The sequence below is a fragment of the Tauraco erythrolophus genome, chromosome 6 (genome assembly GCF_009769465.1).
Source record: "Tauraco erythrolophus isolate bTauEry1 chromosome 6, bTauEry1.pri, whole genome shotgun sequence".
NCBI lineage: Eukaryota > Metazoa > Chordata > Aves > Musophagiformes > Musophagidae > Tauraco > Tauraco erythrolophus.
The window spans coordinates 36,309,632-36,330,852 of record NC_141470.1 but is presented as its reverse complement, the minus strand read 5'-3'; the positions used below and the strand labels follow the sequence as shown (position 1 = coordinate 36,330,852).

The 21,221-nt window shown below is 36.4% G+C and overlaps 1 protein-coding gene across 1 annotated transcript in view; it reads right to left on the bottom strand.

Annotated features, from left to right (window-relative positions):
• FSIP1 (fibrous sheath interacting protein 1) overlaps window positions 1-21,221 on the bottom strand; it is an 86,748-nt gene that overhangs the window by 3,840 nt on the left and 61,687 nt on the right. The gene's annotated exons all lie outside the window — the stretch shown is intronic.

The window sequence follows — 21,221 nt, the reverse complement described above, 5'->3', positions numbered from 1 at the left end:
GGACCTACCATGTCAAGCACATCCCATGTGACAGAAGAAAGCTGCTTCTTCTGTATGATGGTTTTACGGCTTTATCCTGTCACTGCTTGGATATCTCACAGATGTATCTTTTCAGTAAACTTCTTATTCAGACAGTGGCACACTGTCTTTTTTATCATGCAGGTTTCCTTTACTGGACATTTCTTAAAATTTGATATTAAAGATAATGACTGATACTAGCTGGCAATGGTGAAGAATAGCATAGGACATTTTGTTTAGAGAGGTTTGCAATGGGGAGTTAATTCTAGCCTTTACAGCCCTTTATGCTCCCTGGTAATAGAGAAGCACAGTACTCCCTGACAACTTAAAGATAATAATGAAAAGTACAAGACATATTTTAGATATGCATAATAGATTTGCCCATGCAATATAAGATATAGAAGATATAATAATATATATTATAAATGTTACAAACACTATGCAACATTTAATGGGAAAAAATGCTTTTTACAATCAAAACCTCAGCTTTACCCAGCCTCCAAGAGACAAAAGATCAGTTGACAGTCTGATGAATTCCCTAAGGCTGCAGTGATTTATGTCAAACAATGATTTTATTCACTGTGCAATGACTATTATACAGGATTTACTTTACATTGTGCTAGAGCACGGAGCTACTGTCATTTCGGAGGAAAGATCAGTATCAGATGTCTAGCTGATTTTTTTTCCTGAAGATCTCTTATTCAACTACAGGTGTGATATGACCCTGTTTCATGCATATGCCCTGTTGAGATCACAGCCTAGGTAGCACATGGTGTGTGGATTATGCCTGAAAACTGATCATTCGTGTTCATGAATGGGGACAGTTTTCGCTTATGAAGAAAATAGTCTTTATTTGTAAAACTTGTTTGGGCTATTAAAAATTACAAGATGACACTACAAAGTGAACAAGAAAGTCATTTTAGGTTACTTTCAGTCACCACTGTTTTTGCATGTTTAAACATTAATAATAGCTAATAACTGCTACTATAGACTGATTACAGCTCAGGCACTAGCTGATGTACTTAAACTCAATTTCATAGATTTATTCAACCTCTTTTGCACTGGCTTTTTCCTGCACAGACCAATTTCCTTCCCAATGACACTTTCCAACGCACAAAAGAAGACAACTGCATTAAAGAAATGGAGATGTTAAGGGCTTTCAAACAACAACAAAAAAAGCATCAACAGACTATCACAATGAGTAGAGACCTTTATTTAGGTGAACATAAAATCAAGTAAATATATTGGGATTCAGCTAATCCTGGTATCAATCAATGTACTTTTGATAGCTAAAATCAAACTACAATCTTAAGCACTTATTTAGATAACAAATGAAAAACTGTGACCTCTTCAAACTTTTCTCAGGCTTTTAAATTCTAAACCTAGTGCAGAAAGTATTCACTGATGAAAAATAGGTCAGACAGGGAAAAACAATTAGTAGCAAAACACATGACAAATCAAAATAAAACATGGAATTTTTCAAATTTTCACTCAATCTAATCCACTAGCCCATGCTGAATTCCTTACATTTCTTGGAGGAGTATTTTAACTTGCAGGACAATGTCTGTTTACAAGTAGTCATTATTAGAATTGACTCACTATAAGAAACAAAATGCATTCATTCAGGCAGAGCACCACAGTAACGTAGTTATACCACAACTGGAAGCACAGCTGCATCTGGAGTATATCCACAGAGAAGAATATTATGCTATGTAAATATAACTGCATTTGCATCAAAGAAGATTCTCACATCTGCAAACCCACATGGATTCCCACATGTTTTTAAGTGTTTGGTTCTGTACTAACATATTTCAAAGCTCTTGGCCAAGATCATTTGGAGCTAATTTTATGTTAATGACAGAGCAATTCACTCACTGCAGAAAGGAATTCTGCATCTGGTGTAAATGAATGACTGAGTATAAAATTAACATAGTGAGGAAGATCATCCTGTCCTGCCTTTCTTTTGTCCTTTTATTCCCCCCATTCCCACCCCATTTATCTGCAATCTTCTTCTCCTTGTCCAAATTTAATTTTTCCTTTTTTTCCTTTCAGGAAAACCATGTGGCTTGTATTGACAATTAGCTCACAGGTTACCTCGATCATTACCAGAGGGCTCGGTGGGGAGATTTAGAGCCTAAGGCAAATGGGGAGGGAAACAAGTACAACAGCTATAGAGTGAAAAAGTTTGGTAACTTGTGGGCTTGTTTTCCTCCAGAGTGGCAGGCTTGCAGGCAAAGCAGACGGTGTAAAACAGTACTCATTTTTTGTTCTTTCTTTATCTCTTCCTACCTTTGGATTGTTTTATGAGATAGGCTTGCAAAGACGCAAAGATAAGGAAAGATAAAGTATTTAACATATCTCTTCAAAAATTACATTTTTAAATAATAAAGGCTCACTGTTTGCAATTTTCTTGTGCCAAAGTCATTCTAGGGTTAAAGAAAAACATACAGTAGATGAGAAAAAAGCTCTTAAATAGCCATCAGTCATCCACTCAGCAGCAAGAAATTTATACTGAAATAAAAGCAGACAGGCTGCTGTTGAAATCAGAAAACTGTGTAAACATGTAATATCCTAAAGAAAGACACCTCACACAAAAAAAGGCTGTGCATTTGCAACCAAATGAGCATTTTAACTCCTGAGATCGCATAATACAGCAACTGTATTATGAATTTGCAAAGTTTAAGTTTGCACACATCCGAAGAAATCCTTTCACAGCTAACTGTACTAGTTTAGAGTCACAAGACATTGAATCAGCAACACAGCCTTAGGGAGGCACTAGATTCTACTTCTCCCAAGCTTTCACTGCCCTCACTGTAAATAATTTCCATCTCCTATACAGAAAAAATACTTCAAAATATTTCTTTAAAAATACAAGGACATAAAATTAATGTCATTCAAAATGCAGAAACAGCCCACTAGACAAGAGAAAATACGCTATTAGTTCTGGTTCCCATCAGAAATAGGAAAACCTTTCCATTGTTCTGGCTAATTTTTAATAGGACACAGTCCTATTCATTTCCTAGGCTTTTTACCGTTAATGATCCAAAAAACTAATTCCTAGCCAGGAGTCTAGGAGCCTGCTAACGACCTTTACTGTTTATGTGTGGCTAGTTTTTCACACACTTGTGGCCCTTCCCTGACTGAAGATTTCTTGTTCCTTGCTGAATTCCTCGGTGACACGGGTCTATAGAGAAAACCTTACTGCATGTGGTAGGAATGCAAACGTGTAGATTGCTGTGGACAGACCTGCTGTGACTACAGGCTTGCAAGTTCAAAGCTTTAGGCTTATTTTCCACACCTACACAGCAACAGAGACAGATTAACACTGCAAGGCCTTATCAGATTTTAGCATGAGGAGAAAGCTAGAACTTCAGGATTATTTATCATTATGGTAAATAATCATAAAATGGCACATAGTAAATGAAGAAGCACTACAAAGTCAGGACTATTTACGGACTCATGTAGCTGGCTTATGTGTATAAACATATATTTTGTTGCTTGATCTGAAAGTATTACAATCAACCGTTCTCATGATACTTTATCTGCTTGAACTAGTTTACTTCAATGGTCTAATTTACTTACATTTTTACTGATAGGTAGGACTGCTACAGTCAATTCTAAAGTAACTAACTGCCCCCTTCCTGATCAAAAGACTCCATTTTAAGAGTACACTGATCTATTGCAACGGATTTTTGACATATCAGCACAGGAGGTTTTTGGAAGCTTTAGTTATTTCCTGACTTATTAATATTTTCTGAAACAGCTCTATTCTGCTTTGAAAAGGCAATGCTTGCCTTGTATCTCAACACTGCTCAGCTCAACGTGCACCATCAACTCCAAGGTTTCACCTTTATGCATCACACCAAAGCACCATGCACTTGTTGTCTATGAATAGTACCGGTCAGTGCTACTGTGGAATATTATTAGTATGCTGTATACATGTCATTGTGGAAGAGCTGCTACAATTTCCAGAAACACTAAAAGCCCAAAGTTTTTTGCACCAAAAAAATCAGGATTGGTGTCCATAACTTGTAAACTAATTTAAATTACGGGAATATGTCCTTGTGAGACTGCTGTGGGTTAACCCCAGTAGGCAGCTATGCACCACACATGCTCCCTGGCACGCTCCACCTCCTGCTTCAGTAGGACAGAGGAGGAGAAAAGGAAGAGTAAAAGCAATAAAACTTGTGGGTCAAAATAAAAATGCTTTAATAAGCAAAGGAGAAGGGGAAGAAGAGAGAAAGAAAACGAAACAACTGATGCAAAGGCAATCATGCACTATCTCCCATGGGCAGACCAATGTCAGTTCCTGAGCAAAAGATGAGTAACTTCCTAGAATCTCCTCTTTTCCCTGTTAATTGCTGTGCCTGATGCTATACAGTATGGAATATCCCTTCAGTTAGTTCAGTTCATCTGCCTCATCGTGTCCCCACCCAGTCTGTTGCGTACCCCCAATCTATTCCCTGCAGGGGCAGAGCGAGAAACAGAGAAAGCCTTGACACTGTGCAAACACTGCTCAGGAACAGCAAAAACATGAGTGGTTGTCAGCATTGCTTCGCTCACAAATCCAAAACACAGCAGCTATGAAGCTGCTATGAAGAAAATGAACACCATCCCAGCCAGACCCAGTACAGAGATCCATACATTTACTTCAACAAAGAAATTCTTAAGTGTCGAGCATGCTATGCTACAGCTTCTAGCGCTTGCTTGTTTGTTTTAAAAGCACTATGTTACGAGAAAGAGCTTAAAGAACGTAAAAGAAAAAAAAAGTTGATCTCTCCTCTGTAAGGCTATTTCAGAAAAGTTATTTCAGAATGTAATGAGAAAAAATGTAACTAGAGTAGATCAAAAAAGTTACAATTCAGTGAGCATGTTTCTGGGGAGGACAGTAATGTGTATTGATTTGACGGTGTTAAAAATTCAGACTGGAAGCTAAATAATGGATTCAGAAATTAAGAGCTCCTGGTGCTGCAATCATGATTCACCACCTGGTGGTCCTGTGCTTATGTCTAGTTTGGGTGGGTTTGGGGAATCCTGCACTGCTTCAGGAAAGACATAAATCTTTAAGAATGAAGAGAATTACTGATCCATAGGAGAAAATCTCCTGCTTTTGCTTTTTTTCCTCTTTCTGCTACCTTCCCTTCTGTTGGTCACATCCTCCCTTCTCTTCTTTTCCCACCATTTCTGTTTGTGTAAGGGCAGAATGAAAAGGTCTGGTAGTCAATTTTCTGTAGCTGCTGCTGCTGCTAAGAGACAGAAAGCAGAAAGGAGAGAAATATCTAAGCGTCATGGTTTAGGCCCAGGCGGCAACTAAGCACCACGCAGCCGCTTGCTCACTTCTCCTCTGCCCCGGTGGGATGGGGAGGAGAAAATAGAACAAAAGGCTCAAGGGTTGAGACAAGGACAGGGAGGGATCACTCACCAGTTATAGTCATGGGCAAAACAGACTCGACTTCGGGGAAAATCAATTTAATTCGTTACCGATCACATCAAAGAGGATAACGAGAAATAAAACCTAATCTTAAAAACACTTTTCCCCACTCCCTCCCTTCTTTCCAGGCTCAACTGTGCTCCTGATTTCTCTACCTCTTTCTCCTGAGTGGCACAGGGAATGGGGTTCGCAGTCAGTTGGTCCCACGACATCTCTGCCACTCTTTCCTCCTCAGGGGAGGACTCCTCACACTCTTCCCTTGCTCCAGCATGGGGTCCCTCCCACGGAAGACAGATCTTCACAAACTTCTCTGACATGAATCCTTCCCACAGGCTGCAGCTCTTCACAAACTGCCGCAGTGGCAGTCCCTCCCATGGGCTGCAGTCCTTCACCAACAGACTGCTCCAGCGTGGGCTTTCGCACGCAGTCATGGGATACTTTGGGCACAGCCACCTGCTCTGGTGTGGGGTCCTCCACGGGCTGAGGGTGGATCTCTGCTCCACTGTTAACCATTAACTTCCACAGGCTGCAGAGGAATCTCAGCTCCGGCATACTTCCTCCCTCTCCATCTTCACTGACCTCAGTGTCTGCGTAGTACTTTCTCCCACATACCACTCCTCTCTCCCCACAGCCACACTGGGCCTGAGGAGTTTGATGAACCCTGATGGCCCCAACTGCAGACAGCTGTTTGTGCGGAAAGCTGAAAGCAAGACCCCACCTCCTTCCACTTCAGAGGAAGGACCTCCTTCCTCTTTCCACTGCAGATTCCACCTGCAGCTGTTTTTTTTTAATTCCCTTCTTGAAATGTGTTATCACAGAGGCGCTACCACTGTTGCTGACTGGCTCAGCCTTGTCCAGAAGCAGGTCCCACTTGGCAAGAGGCAGGTCCGACTTGGAGCCAGGGAAGCTTCTAGCAGCTTCTCACAAGAGCCATCCCTGTGGACCCTCCCCCAGTACCAAAACCCCACCACAAAAACCCAATACACCAGGCAAGAAAACAGGAGCACCAGAAAAAAACAGGAGGAGATTCGTGAGCATCTGGTCACATCACTGTCTGAAAAGCAAATTCAACTTGTAATGTCCTGAGCCATCAGAATCACAACATCAAAGCCATTATCTATCTCATGGAATCATATAAAATCTCCATTAAAAAAAAAAAATTAAAATAGTATAAAAATTCAGAAGAGAAGATGAAGTTCAGTAATAAATTGTAAATAAAATACCCTAAAGGATTTTCTCCCCTTTCTCAAAGAGAAATCTTAACAGACATCAAATGGGGACACGAGTTTATACAATTTTCCTCTAATTATTTAGAGTAGCTAGATACGCAACTAAAAGTAGGCGAAAATTGTGAAGAAGAGACATGGAATTGCAGCAGTTCATTTCTTTGTGATTTTGAAGAAAGCCTACAGGTTACACAAGTAAAAATAATTATGACAAGTTCTTGCAGGTAAAACTAATTTAAACACGCATATTTTAGTCATTACAAAGAGACATAATACTTGTTTTTATTTTGTCTTTCGCAAAAGCATCCAGTCAATTGCTTGTGGTTTGAATGTGCAAATAATGAAAAACTGTGCTTCATCATCTATGCCACATGCTGTAGACTTGAGAAAGAGAAAGCAACTGGTTGCCAGAGGTTACAGAAGCATTAAAAAAAAAAAAAAAAAAGGAAGCTAAAATATCCTTATATCTTTTACAACCATTTTCTTCTCATTTGATACCATAGATGCTACACTACATTACTCACAGCTGCAGAATTTGCGTGGTACACTAGGATATAATGAAGAGGTTTCAGTGGCTGCAAGTGTGAATTTATTCTTGGAAGCATATGGAAATAATTCTGTAACTTTTAAAGATCCAAAAGGGTTTATTTCTGAGTTGCTACAAGTCACAGTTTTTACCCTTCATTTTCTGAAGCTTACTTTCAAGTTTAGTTTCATTTCATGGCAGCTTTTGATCTACAGGCCGTATAACGTTTTCTAGGTGCTGGCGTATTAGCAATGAAGTTTTCTCCCATGGACACCAAAATCTAAATTTCTACGGCCTCACCAAACTTTTAAGAAGGTAACTTTAGGAAACAAAATTCAAAAATGTCACACAGGTCTAAAATACCTAACATTCCTAACAGGCATGTATTTATTAATAAGAGTAATATTTTTAAAGTAGTTGAAAGTTACTGTACATAATTATTTTCCTCAGTTATCAATATATGCATATATGCATTAGAGGAAGATTATTACTTTGAAGCTGCATTTTCATTAACGGAACCAAATATAGTATTTGCAAACTTTAGAACCTAAACAGTACTGGATTCAGTTAAAATATCAACTATAACTCATGAAAATCTCTATTTCCATTAGCATGCTGACTTTTGCTGTCATTTTAGGAGCTTACATAACATAAGACTTGTGTATCATGTCAAAAAGAAAAGTCTGAAGAGTTTTGATTTACTGTTACAAAATAGTAAAACTGTTACGAAAACTCCTATATTTTATTACTCAATTAACTTACGAATAGTAGGTTTTAGACAACAAAACAAATGTATGACAAAGGAATATCAAACAAAATTCTGGATATATTGTATATAATACCTATATACAAAAGCAAATAAAGGGTAACAGAAATTATTTTAAAATAAATTAGAGCTATTTTTTCCCATTTAACTAATCTTTTCTAAAATACTGGTAAGTGTGAAACCATAGCTAAATTGTGTAACGTCTGAGCTTCCTAAAACATAAACTAATATTATACATTAAATAAAAAATTATATTCAAATAAAAACAAGGTATAGCAAGTTTTATTAGTGGCTGGGAATTGTTACTACCTAAGCAGCTGAGTCTGATGACTTAAATGAACTGATAAGCCAAATTTTGATAATTATAGACTCTTTCAGAGTTACTAAAAGATATTTTATGCATTTGAATTTACTCTGTTTTCTGGAGTTCAATTTTGTTTCATCTGAATTTGAGAAACCAAACAGGAGCTGGCAGAACAAGCAACCAGTTTTGGTCTTCTAATGATGCATAAAAACAACAGCAAAAAGAGTTCTAGTATTCTAAAATCACAGAGACCTTTCAAGCAATAGGATAAATCCACTATCCTCAGGTAATACTTCCTTTCAAAAAAAAACCCAAGTAGCTTTAAACAGAGGTTACTGTGTTTGGGGTTTTTTTTAAACATTTCCACCATCATAAGGAAATCTGGTTCTGTCCAAGAGATATCCTAAAATGTTATAATGTTATTCTGTTCTCCTCCCTCACTGCAACCAGTGTTTGTAGTGTTCTTGTACCTCTTGCCTTCAGATCCAAATCCTGGCTGTAACTGTAGAGCATATTTGACTTTCGTATATATTGTATAATAAAAATTTTCATTAGCTAAGCTTCAATAGTTTTTAAATATTGTTGCCTTGCTATTGAATTATATTCCAGCTTCTATCATAAGCAGTAAGGCTCAAATTCCTAGTAAGCAGGAATCAATCAAAATTTTATTCAGCATCTTTAATAGAACAAAAGGTAAAAACTACAATTCTAAGTAAACATACATTAAACTCTGCAATTAAATGTGCATAGAGTATATTTTCATGGCTAGGGCAAAGAAGTACTGATTTAATGTAACGGGTAACTGAAAATCAACATATCCTAGTAGTCACTAAACAGTAAGAGTCAACTGTTCATTAGAAAAATAATTTTAAAAGTCTAAGAATTTTAAAAGCTGCATAAATCCTGATGTAAACCTCTCCTTGATTTAAATACTAATCTATGATAAAAGTCTCTTATTTAAATCACTTTGAATTTAAAATCTATCTACTCCAGGGTTGTTAACAGATGTTTTGCAAGAATTCAGCTCTTCTGACTTCAGATTAGTTCAATATTTAGCTCATCTAATCTACTGCATTTGTCAACAGAAAAAACTAAGTACTGTACTATGTATGAGTGAGTCACTATACAAGTTTTTCTCTCATTTCTAAAATCTTTTTCAACAAATGGATTGCTCCCTGGTTTTAGAGCACTTGTTTTCCTGCACTTTCAAGTATTCTTAGGTTAGAAAGCAAGCTGTTTTTATCTGAGTGCACTGAACATATGTGCAAAAATATAAGACAAATTCCTGAACTGGTATTTTATACCAGTTTACTATTCTGAATAAGACTTTCATTTTCTAGCCCCTACTGAAGAAACAGAACTTCTTCAATCTAGGCTATTTAGCAGCCAAAACAGTCCTAAACATCCCGTTTTGTATTTTTAGCTGTTTGTTATTAAGCATTTAACAGATTTCATTCCATAGAAATATCTCCCTTGAATATTATAAGTTGTGGCTTTAATTTTCAGCAAAGCCAGTAGAGTAGACAAAAATGCCTTGATGTGGTTGCAGCTGTTTTCTGTTACAAAACCCCATTTATTTTTCTTTTTTTGGTCATGTTAGCTTTTATTTTTCCAAGAAATAGTGTCGCATACTGGTACCACAGCATCTTATTACAGCAATTTTAAAACTCTGCAACGAAGTATCTTGAGATTTTATGAATACTTACAGGTCTATAATCTATTGGGGGAACATAAAATATAAATAGCAATAAAACTTAGAGCACAGAGATTTATTTCTTCATAATGTAAGAAAATTCACTGCAAGTACTAAACCACCAATAAAACTAACAAAATACCTCCGTCCAATAAGAAGGAAAAGAGGGCAGCCACAAACACATGATCTAGATGATCTACGTAGTTAGGTGCACTTTAGTCTCACTAAAATCAAGAAGGATTGGCCGAAGGAGCAGTAAAGCCTAAAAGTTCATCAAAAGCAACTACAGACGGAAGCTTAAAAAAGAACAAAATAATAGTTTATGCACTCTAGGAGTTGAGACCATATTTTCTGATATTCTTTAGGGATATCTTTTAAAGTGACTCCTTAATTTGCCCTGTGTATCAATAGCAACAGGCACCTCTGAATACTGACTTTTTCTATATAACATATATATGTATATGGTAAACCTGACCTGTGAGATACAGTTTGGAGATGGAAATATTCTCTCCCAGTAGCGGAAGTATGATATGAAGGAAGTTCTGCTATATGTGGAATAACACACCCGCAGTGTTCTTTAGTGAAGTAATACAGGAAGTGCACAATCTCAATCATCCAAATTCAGGAAAAAAAGCACAGTTTTTTTATAAATATGGTTTTCTTACAGAGTTTTTGACTCTGCAGATGATAGTATTCCTCTTTGTTTCACATTCATGTCAGCTAAATCAAGAGCCTCAGTCAAGTACTCATGTTAACTGTAGTTCCTCAAGATCGTCACAGGCAGAAGAGAGACACTGGCACTTCAGATTGTAATTCAACTCAGCTAAAATCTAAAGAAAAGAACACGTGGAGTTTTGCTTATAAATTACTGTTTTAAAACGGAAACCTTTCCGACAATACCATTCAAAGCATATTAAGCAAAAGAGAATAAATGGGAAGACGTAGAGATCAATATTACAAGAGAAATTTGGTAAATCACAGAGGATTAGAAAAATGTATATAAAACACTACTTTTCAAAAACTTGTTTCTGAGAAATATATCAAAGCCCAGAATTGTAAAGACACCTAGTTTTAAATAAATGGACCCATAATGTATCACATTGGCTTAGCTTTCACTGTCATGTTGTTGTAATTCATCCCACAAGCTCAATAAAAGCATGTACAGTATTGCCATGTATTGGCAAATGCAGGCACTCAAACACTGACAGCCAGGGCATGTTTCCAAAACTACCAGGTCTGGTATATCTGAAACTGTAATTTTTTTCTTGTTTTGATCTTTTAATTGTTAGTTTTAAAGAAAGGGTTGGTTTTGTCTCTTTTTTAATAGCAGCAAAGATTCTAGTGCAATTATGGCACTGCAAAAATCTAGAGCTTTAACTGTACCAAAAAATACACAACTTGTGGGAAAAAGAAAGAGAAGTTGGCAATATTTGTAGCTATGTGAATATGCCTGTAATGGCAGGACTATTAAGTCTTTTTAAAAAAAAAAAAAAAGAAAGAAAGAAAATCAAGTTCCCATTTACTTCTCCTGAAATGTTTCTGACCCTTTCAATTCACAGCATGAATAATTACACTCAATAAGGAACGTCCCATTTAAAATCAATGAAATTGTTGCTGCCTTTTAGAGAAAAATCACTGTACATGAGTGCAGATAAATGAGTAAGGGTAGGGATAGTTTTGCCACATCTCACTCACTACTTAGGAGAGGTCAGAGAAAGAACTGCTGAAGAATTTTATTTTCTTTTTGTGTATGGTGAGGCTTGTTGCCACAGGGTAAGTGCAAAGTTTCTATAGGGAATATCAGGTTGCAGCTGTGCTTGTCAATGTGGGCATATATTTCATGGAGCGCTGAAAAAATATTTTTTAAGAAGAAGGGGAATAATGAAGAATCTTTTTTCTTTTCTAAAGAATGGAAGGGTATTTTGAAATGAGATACCTGCATCTGGCTCTTCTGTTTCCATTCAAAACGAAAAACCAAAAGCCTTTAGGAAGAATGTGATGAACAATATTGCTCCAGGGAAAACATTTTATTTGGAGCTTCAAGCCCGCCTGCACCCATTCTTGATTTTGAGGATGGGGAGGTAGATCCTTTTGGTAAGTACGAGAACACAAGTTAAATATTGAAATATTCAAATATACATTACCAGAAAATTTACATTTACCATGTAACAATAAGAAAAGTTAAGACTGAGATGAAATAAGTTATTATTAAAACAATTATTATTACTTCATGTTTGACAGCTGTTTTTTAAAAAAAATAAAAATGCAAAATGACAATATTATTCATTTTTTGTCTGACTACAAAGGTTACTCTTTTGTAGGTCTAGTTGTTAAAGTAAACTTCAGTTTTGATCATTTATTAAAACCCTTATAGTTTTTCCTCAGACTCATCTAACACACATAGTAAATGTGCAACAGTACTAATGACTGTATTCTTGCTGGTAGGATAAATTTCCTCTATTATTATCACTAAAATCCACATATTTTATGTCCTTGCCAAACTAGATGCAGCATAAGCATTATATATATATATATATATATATAAGACTGGGTAGGAAAGCTAAACTCCTCCTTCTTCTTCTGGGGCAGATGAGGTAAAACCTCACAATTACTTTCTGCCACTAAATTTATGATAGTTTTTAATTCTCTAGACCTTAGAAATAAAAAAACCCTTTCATCATCTTCCGCTGTTCTCTCTCTCAGTCACAGATTCTTTCTCATGTCCCAGAACAAAGACATCTAGAAAACCACGTGCATTCAAAAAGCTGCAGTTCCTTGCTGTTATTATCCTGGTTTGTATAATCAGAAGCACAGGTCTACATATCTGCATACAGATAAAAAGCAAGAAAGCCTTTACTCACTTTACAGAGACAGCATGATGATTTGACCATGGAACCTCTGGGCCAACAGGTACACAACACATCGTTGTAGTACACATCTCCTTCCCTCCACTTACTCATTTCCTGGTAAACCCATGCCTGATAAATAAGAGATGGGTACGTGTTTGTAACTAGAAGCAACACCACACTGGGCAGGGTCCTGTACTTATTCCTCATGATCAGAAAGAATGCCGCAAGCCAAGTGACAAATGTAGAGTAAACCAGATATCCCAAATAGCATATACCAATCATTAGCATACCAGTTTTCCTGCACTAGGGACAAAAAATAATTATGCTCATGTAGAAATCTAAAAGCTTTATACTAAAAAGACTCACAGTCTAAAAAAGAATGTCTTGATGACATAGGAATATTTTAGTGAATTTTTCACCCATTTTCTGCCAAACAGGCTCATGTATAAAATGCAATTCAAACCAGTTGTGTAACCACAGATTCTAAGAAATTTTACTTTTAGGGAAATGAATACAATTCTAGAAAGAAAAAAAAAAATTACCAAAAGGTTAAATGGTACAGCCGTATGTAGCTCACAGAAAAGTTCATGTTTTGCACTTTGAAACACATAATTGCTACAGGAATAGTCAAAATAAATTTTACATGAAGCTTGGGATAATCCCATTTATGCTCAGTGATATACACCACTGCACAAGAAGGCAAAAAAGTCTAATATTTCCCCTTATAAAAGACATGAAAGCACCGAATGACTCATGTTTTTCAAAAGAAAGTTATGTAAATTTATCATGCATTTGGGATATAGGTGACTCTACTGGTGCTGGAGTCTGTCTTTTGCCCATGAAGTCAAAGTTCACGTCACTCATAAGATATGAAAGATTAATTTACAAAAAGTCTGTGTGATCACATTACAAGGTCAATGGCTTAAACACAGAGCGCTGTGCACTCCAGTTGCTTGGAACTTTCTTTACGGCACATCGGAATGTTTTTGCCCGCTCGCTTTGGTAAAAAAAAACAACCAAAGTTCACAGCTGTGTTTCTGATGAATTAATGATGACATTGTTGTTTTTTGAGGACACTACACTACTCTCAGTTATGTGAAATCACAGCTTCCAAATCAGAAGGCAATGACACAGTCAAGTGTTTTGTGTGCATCTTCCAGGCAGTTAGCAGAAAGCTACTTATTCATTACGCTAGTTCAGATGAGAGAGTTCTTGTTGAAACACATTGAGAAAAGAACAGATCATATTTTTTTTTAAACAAAACGTAGAAGCTTAAGGTAGATGATAAATATTTAAAAGTCATAACTTCTCTAACTAAGGAGATATAATCAAGCTAAGAAAAAACATAACAGCTATTCATAGAAAGATATACACCTCTGAAAACACAGTTTAGCAGTAGTTTCTAGCATTACCATAATGCATAAGATGCAGTAAGAGCATACTAGAAGAGATGGAAGTTCTAAGTATCTGATTTTTTTAATGCTAATGACAATAATAAAACATAAATATCTAACCTGTCATCGTTAGAGACATAAAAATCTATATAAATATCAAGATTAGATACAGCTGCAATCTGGAAGGATGATGCTGTGTAGGAGCATAGCCTCTACAGTATGATTACATGTGTGCATAGCAGCCTGGCCAGCATGATTCGAGAGCTGCATCTAATTGCTGAAATGAATGTTTTAATTAAGAAAGACACATCACGGTTGTGAGACACACAATAATATTCTATCCTCTTCAGAGACATCAGAACTCCATTCCTTCTGGAATATTAAGAATGAACTTTTGCAGATCTCACTGGTCTGCCTTGTAGAACCTGTTCATGTATGTATACCCTTATGGTACTAAGCATCACTTGATACGGGAGTTCATTTAATACATCTGATGCATTTGGTGCAGTCTGTGTTTTACTTTAGTCACTATTGGAAGTATATTCTTTACATGGGTCACTCATTTGTAGTTCTATGTGAGCCAGCTTAATATTGTCTAGCAGGAGCAATAGGCTGAAAGTCCCGATACTAAAAAGCCATAAAATGGACTAGGGAGAGAATAACAAGGCCAGGGATGTTACATGAGTATTTTTGTATTTTATCCTCAAATCACTCTTGGGAAAGGGAATTAAGGCACTTCAGTCTTCCTACTCAGAGCTGGATGTGCTAAGCACTAGGTTAAATGTCTTGCACCTTTTCAGTCATGCTCTCTTTGGCTTGACTTTCCTCACATAACAGAGCCCAGTTTCAACGACGGCGGTGAATAATAATGCAGTGAATCTATTCTATAGCCTATTGAGCATGGATGGTTTTCTCCTGGATCACAGATCTAGTTTGAAACAGCAGGCTTGCAAACAACTAAATTTAGTTCTACCATTGCTAGGCAAATGTTTGAACCATATGACATATGGAGTAATTAGAAGAGCTCTTTCTTGTTTGAAACAAAAATGTTTGAAATCTGCCTAGCTTTACAAAGTTCCTCCAGGTTTCAGATCTTAAGAATTCAAAGACACCTGACTGGAGCTCACATAAAATACCCAAGCTCCAGAAAGGGTGAGAGTCCAAACAGGTTTGGGTTTTGGGGTGAGTTTTTTTTTCTTTTATAAATTAGCCTTAGGCTATTCGCAGCTCAGTAAACTGGCTGCTCTGAATATTTTTCTAAACCGCATAATCCTCATCCTGAACTGCAGAGAAAGCCCAGGAATTAACATACATTCACTCAATACAGCTTTAACTGACTTGCCCACAGTGGGAGGGCAGAGAGTTAGCTGAGCCACTGTACTCACCTTTCTCTCACGATGTTCCTAGGGCTTACTTGGTAGAAATTCATATCTTCTTTAAACAAACAAAAAATAGTCTCACTAACAAAAAGGAATCAGTAATTTAAATTTCTCTACCGTGCTTGATTTACATATATATATGTGTGTGTGGAGTGGGGTTGAGGGTGTTCATGTATGCATATACCTGCCATACACCTTGATGAATTAATTCTAATAATTTACTGATTTATTCACAAAACCAGAAATCATCGGGATGGGCACAGGAAGATTCTGCAAATGAAAGCAGTACAAAATAATAAAGCATTAAGAATAAGTGAAGTGGATGCCTATAATGCAAATTCCTATTCTGCAGTATTAGGTAGTCAATTATATAATTTTTGAAAAATCCCAATATTTGACTCTAGGATATGCAGAAAAAATCTGGATCACTGCATCTCCCAAAACCACAAAACAGACTCATATGCTCATGAAACAAACCATATGGTAAAAATCCATCTTTTAAAAATATCTAGGAATAATAACAAGACTCATCAAAGAATTCTGATACTTTCTATAACAAGGAACTTAAGATTTATTTTTCTCATGACACAAGAAAAAAGTTCACACTGAAAATGTTAATAGGTTACTCGAGGGGGTGAGGTGGGAAGGAGTGGTGGATATTTGTTAATATAACAAATAAATTGAAACAGATCTACAAGGGCAGCTTCCCTTCTCCAACTGAAGCCTCTTTATTTCTAATGAGCAGTACTCTGTTGAGAGTTCTACCAGGAGAGAATTAGGGAATCTTCTGGCTTTTGGACAGCCCCAAGGACCAAGAACTCTACTGCCTGTGCAGAAAGGGGCATACTGTAACAAAGATGGGAGGAAAAGCCTTGCCCTGCTCCGAGCATTTACATCTGTTTATAGCTAGAGTATAAAACCATGCCTGCCTGAAGTTAGAGTAGTTTGAAAGTCAGGGAATTAATGATCCATTTTATTCTATCTCTTGTCCTAATACAAAAGTGAACTTGATCCTAAATTTAAAAAACACCTGTGGCTATTCTGAAGATGCTGCAAAGTAAACAAGAGTTTAACCAGCTAAACATCATTTGCTACTAAAAGTGCTATATACAGTTTCTATTGTGTATGAAATAAAGATCAAAGACAGCGTACGCATAAGAGGATAAATTGTGTTTTCTATCTAATTTCTATTCCTGGCTTTTCTATTGAAGTTTTTTTGTTCAGCCATTTACTGTATCTCAGATTATCTATTTGAAAAAAAATGCTATTTAAGGGACAAAATTGTTCAGTCAAAAAGCTTGACTGAAGAGCTCTGAGTTCCTTGAACAAAAAATATTACAAGATGGCAAGAAAGAAAATGAATATGGGCAAACTATGTAATATTGTATAGGCTCAGAAGGAGAACTCAGACCTCCAAATCACTTCACAGAACGTTGTGTTTTTATTTATACAGATGATTGCAAAATTGAGATTACAGGAAAAAAAAAAGACTTTGAGAAAGGTAACCACAAAAAAGTAAAACAATTTAGAGAAAACTCCATTATATATTTTTTCTGAAACAGAAATTAGAAAGTGAGACACTGCAATGGATTAAATGTTGCATTACTTGAACATTAAAGCAAAATATCTTTTGACAACCATATAATGGTAAGATTACTAAAAAACAATGGAAAGAGGAAAACATATTGATGAACAAAGCTAAAAACAAGAGGTGACATACATCATAAATTGAAGGAATGTTTAATTCAAGCTCCTCAATTATTACTGCCTTCATAAAATATTTCATATAATTTAGGACCATATACTATCACTTTCTCTTCACTTACCTCACACAAAGAAAAATAATATAAGGAACAGACTACAGCCTATTCATCAACACACATCTTCTAATCTCTGCATATGCATTGACACAGACTGTAACCATGTCTGATTTGTTAGTGCAGTTCAGTGAATCCTTTATTGCTATTTAATCCTGACTACTTTATATCCTACAATTGCCAACTATCTACACAGCCTCTTTTGCACAGCGTCTCTGACATTATAAAAGTACGGAACTGTAATTAAAATTACAGAATTAATAAACATACTAAAACCATTCCTAAAGATAAGTGCCAAAGGCAGCTTTCTGAATGCAGTTAGCTTGCACATCTTAGAGTACTATCTGAAAAGAACATTACATTTTGAACATAGGAAGAATTCAGATGATAGAAAATACAAAGTAACACCATGGCATATTGATAGGCTCTTTGCACCTGCATATTTCAGTATTCTTGTCATGTAACTACAAGAAGCTTGAGTAGAGCCACAGGCAATATCCAGATATGAGATTAAATGACGGGCCTTTTAATAGCAGCAAGGAACTCTCAGCCTACAGAAGGTAAAGGAAAAAGGTTTTTAAAAACTTCTTTTCCTTTCAAATTTTGGCTTGTTCAGGGGGTTGCTTGGGGGCAAGGTCCTTCAGAACCATGACAGAGTGGCCCACTGCAGTTTGACCCTCTTGCTCATCACCTCCCTTGACATCTACATATAAGAGAAATTCTTGTAAAGCAGTATTAAATACCTACTTGTATTTCTCTGATTGAGAGGATTTCTTTTCCTGTAAAACATAAGACCTTTAGGGTTCCTATATATCCTCTAGCACTTTCACCTAGGGTATTTTCCCCAAAAAAGATAAACATGCTCAGACAAAATTCCACTCCTAGAATTTTCAGACATGCACCTTATGCCAACCTTGCCAAAAGTAAAAGACTACTATCATTAGACACTACCATGATATAATTTGTAGAAATTAGATGTGACGTATGTTGTTCATACACATGGCAACCAAAAGCCTCATATACACGCTTTTAAAGCATTTCCTCCTTTCTTGATAAACATTAAGAATACTAGGCTTATCTGTTTTTATTCAGCATGAAACAGACAAACAATATAGTTCATCTCTCCAGCTGTCCCATGAAATAATAAAAAAGTATTAAAAAAAAAGAAAAATACAAAAATAATTTGTTTCAAAGAAGCTAATGTAAATAGATATCTTCAAAGATATGAACACATTTTATCAGATATAGAATCATAGATTCATAGCATAGTTGATGTTGGAAGGGACCTCAGGAGATTACCTAGCCCAAACACCCTGCTCAAAGTCGAGTCAACTACAGTGGGTTGCTCAGAGCTGTGTCCAGTCAGGTTCTGACTCTGTGAGGACAGAGACTCCACAACCTCTTAGCCACCTGTTCCAGTGTTCCATCACTCTTACAGTCGTTTTTTTTTTTTTTTCCCCTTATTTTTAAAGGAAACATCTTGTATTTCAATTTGTACTCATATCATTTTTTTTTTTTTTTTCTGGAGGAAAAGACACGAAAAAAATGCTTGTGAAGCATGATTTGTGAGCTGGTTTCCACCAATTGCATTCTGATTCTAGTTAAACTACAATAAACTTGAAATACTTACAAAGGAGTGTCTGAAAAAAATTCACACAATGCCAAGAATTTAATACTGTTAAGCAACAGAAGATTTTAAAGCTCTTTCTTAAAAAACTAAAACAATATGTGCCACCATCAATAAGCACAAGGAAGTCTCTCTATCTCACATTTCATCTAATGCCAAGTAAATTAATTTTCCTTTAACAGTCTCAGTAAATCATCGTAACAGTTTAACAACACATTGTTCACAAACTTTCACATCCTTTTCTGAGCTTGCTGAAGTTGATATTTGCTTGACTACTCTTAAAAAAACAAAATCATCAGCCAATAGTTGGGTTACATAAGATGGCTAGCAAAACAAAGTTCAGAAAAAACCCAGACATCTTAAATTTTAAGTACATGAAAAAATGAATGAAATTCATCTGAGTTTTACACTGAAATTTGTTGTCAAGTTAAACATTTACCAAGAACTTTTTAGTACAAAACTGCTCTGTGTCAAATATATCAAATGCATATTCAAGTCTAAAGTTGTGTCTGGATTGCCATCCAGTGGGATGGTGGCTGTTTGCCAGGCCATACATAAACCATCTTGAAAATAGCTGTTAGCAGGAAAACCATGGCAACAGAGGACTCAACCCGGGCCACCTACTATGGAATCTATTTAGGATCTCCTGGATAGCATTTGCAGTCCACAGTAAATCCATTCTAATGACAGTTCCATTATCAGCACCAGTACCACTGCTGCAGTCATACTTCTGGACTCTCTAGAATGAGAGACGGCACAGAGCAAGACAATACTCATATTCTTAATGTTGCATTAATCCATACAGAAATTGCATATTTCTGCTTTATCTCACAGCCTTTGCTGGACAAGAAGTCCTCTCTGTCAGTTTTACTGATCGCTACCCTCAAATATACTTTTTTTTTCTTCCTTCAGATAGTTTTAATGGCAGCTGATTTACCAAGCACTTACCGAATTTGTGCTAAATATCATGTCTATTCCCACAGTGTGCAGGCAAGTGACTTAAGAGCCGCAACCTCCTCCAGTTCACAGTGTTTCTTGCTTCAACCACAAAGAACAAGCCCCAGACTGCATGCTAGGAAAAACTCCAGAGATTTCTAGTAAAAAAAAGTCTAGACGTATGACATCTGCACAATAAAATTAAATTGATGCTTGCTATATCTCCTCATGAAATCCACGTGAATCATATAGCTCAAAAATTATTTTAAGCCTCTCAGCCTTGGCTGAAAGCTCCTATTTTAGTCACAAAACTATAAATTAATACTAACACTCAGTAGACTTCATCAAAGTCATTGTCCCTATTGCTCTTCTCCCTTTGTCCCTTTTAAATATTAGTACAAATTAGTACAAAAATGAGAAGTTTGTCTCACTGATTACTGATTCGATGAGTTTTCTTTGACAATGAGATATTTATCAGATGTGCCTTAGTGGACCAATAATTCTATTTAATGAATTGGGAAACACTGTTCTGTACCAGGGTCACATTTTTTTCCTAAGTGATTCATTATATAGCAATAAGGTATTCATATCACAAAACCAATTCCAGGTCTTGAGTTAAGTTAATGCTGCGTATCCTGAGATGCGAAGCATTTTAACTTTTATTGAGGTTTCACGACTGCTCAAAGAATCAAATCCATACTTAGTGCTTTCAAACACAACAGAATTCAAAATAGAATAAAAGATAAAATACATCAAAGAAAACATTTACTTGCTAATGTTATATAGACTGTTAACACACCATGGAAAATAAGTTACATTACACAGTACATGTTGATCTATCTTCTTCTAGTGAAAGAATCATAGAATCATAGAATGGTTAGGGTTGGAAGAGACATGAAGATAAGAATGCTTATCTTCATTCTCTTATTTACTACCTGAGGATGTTTTATATGCCCTTCATAGGTGACTGTTATTGGATTGCCTTCAGATGTACAATAGCTTGTATTCAGCATTTTACAGGTACAGATGTATGGCACTAATCATTCTTATCCAGCTGGACTGAGTTGAGCTAATGAACTACTAATTAACTACTCAACTCAAGGTACCTATCCTGCCCACAAGAGGCAGGCCATTTCCTCCTGGCTGTGGAAGATGCAACAGTGTCCCTGGTGCCGCAGCCCAGGCTGGTGAGCAACAACTGGTGACCCCGACGTGATACATCGATGAGACCCTGGGAAGCCCCGACTCCCTCGCC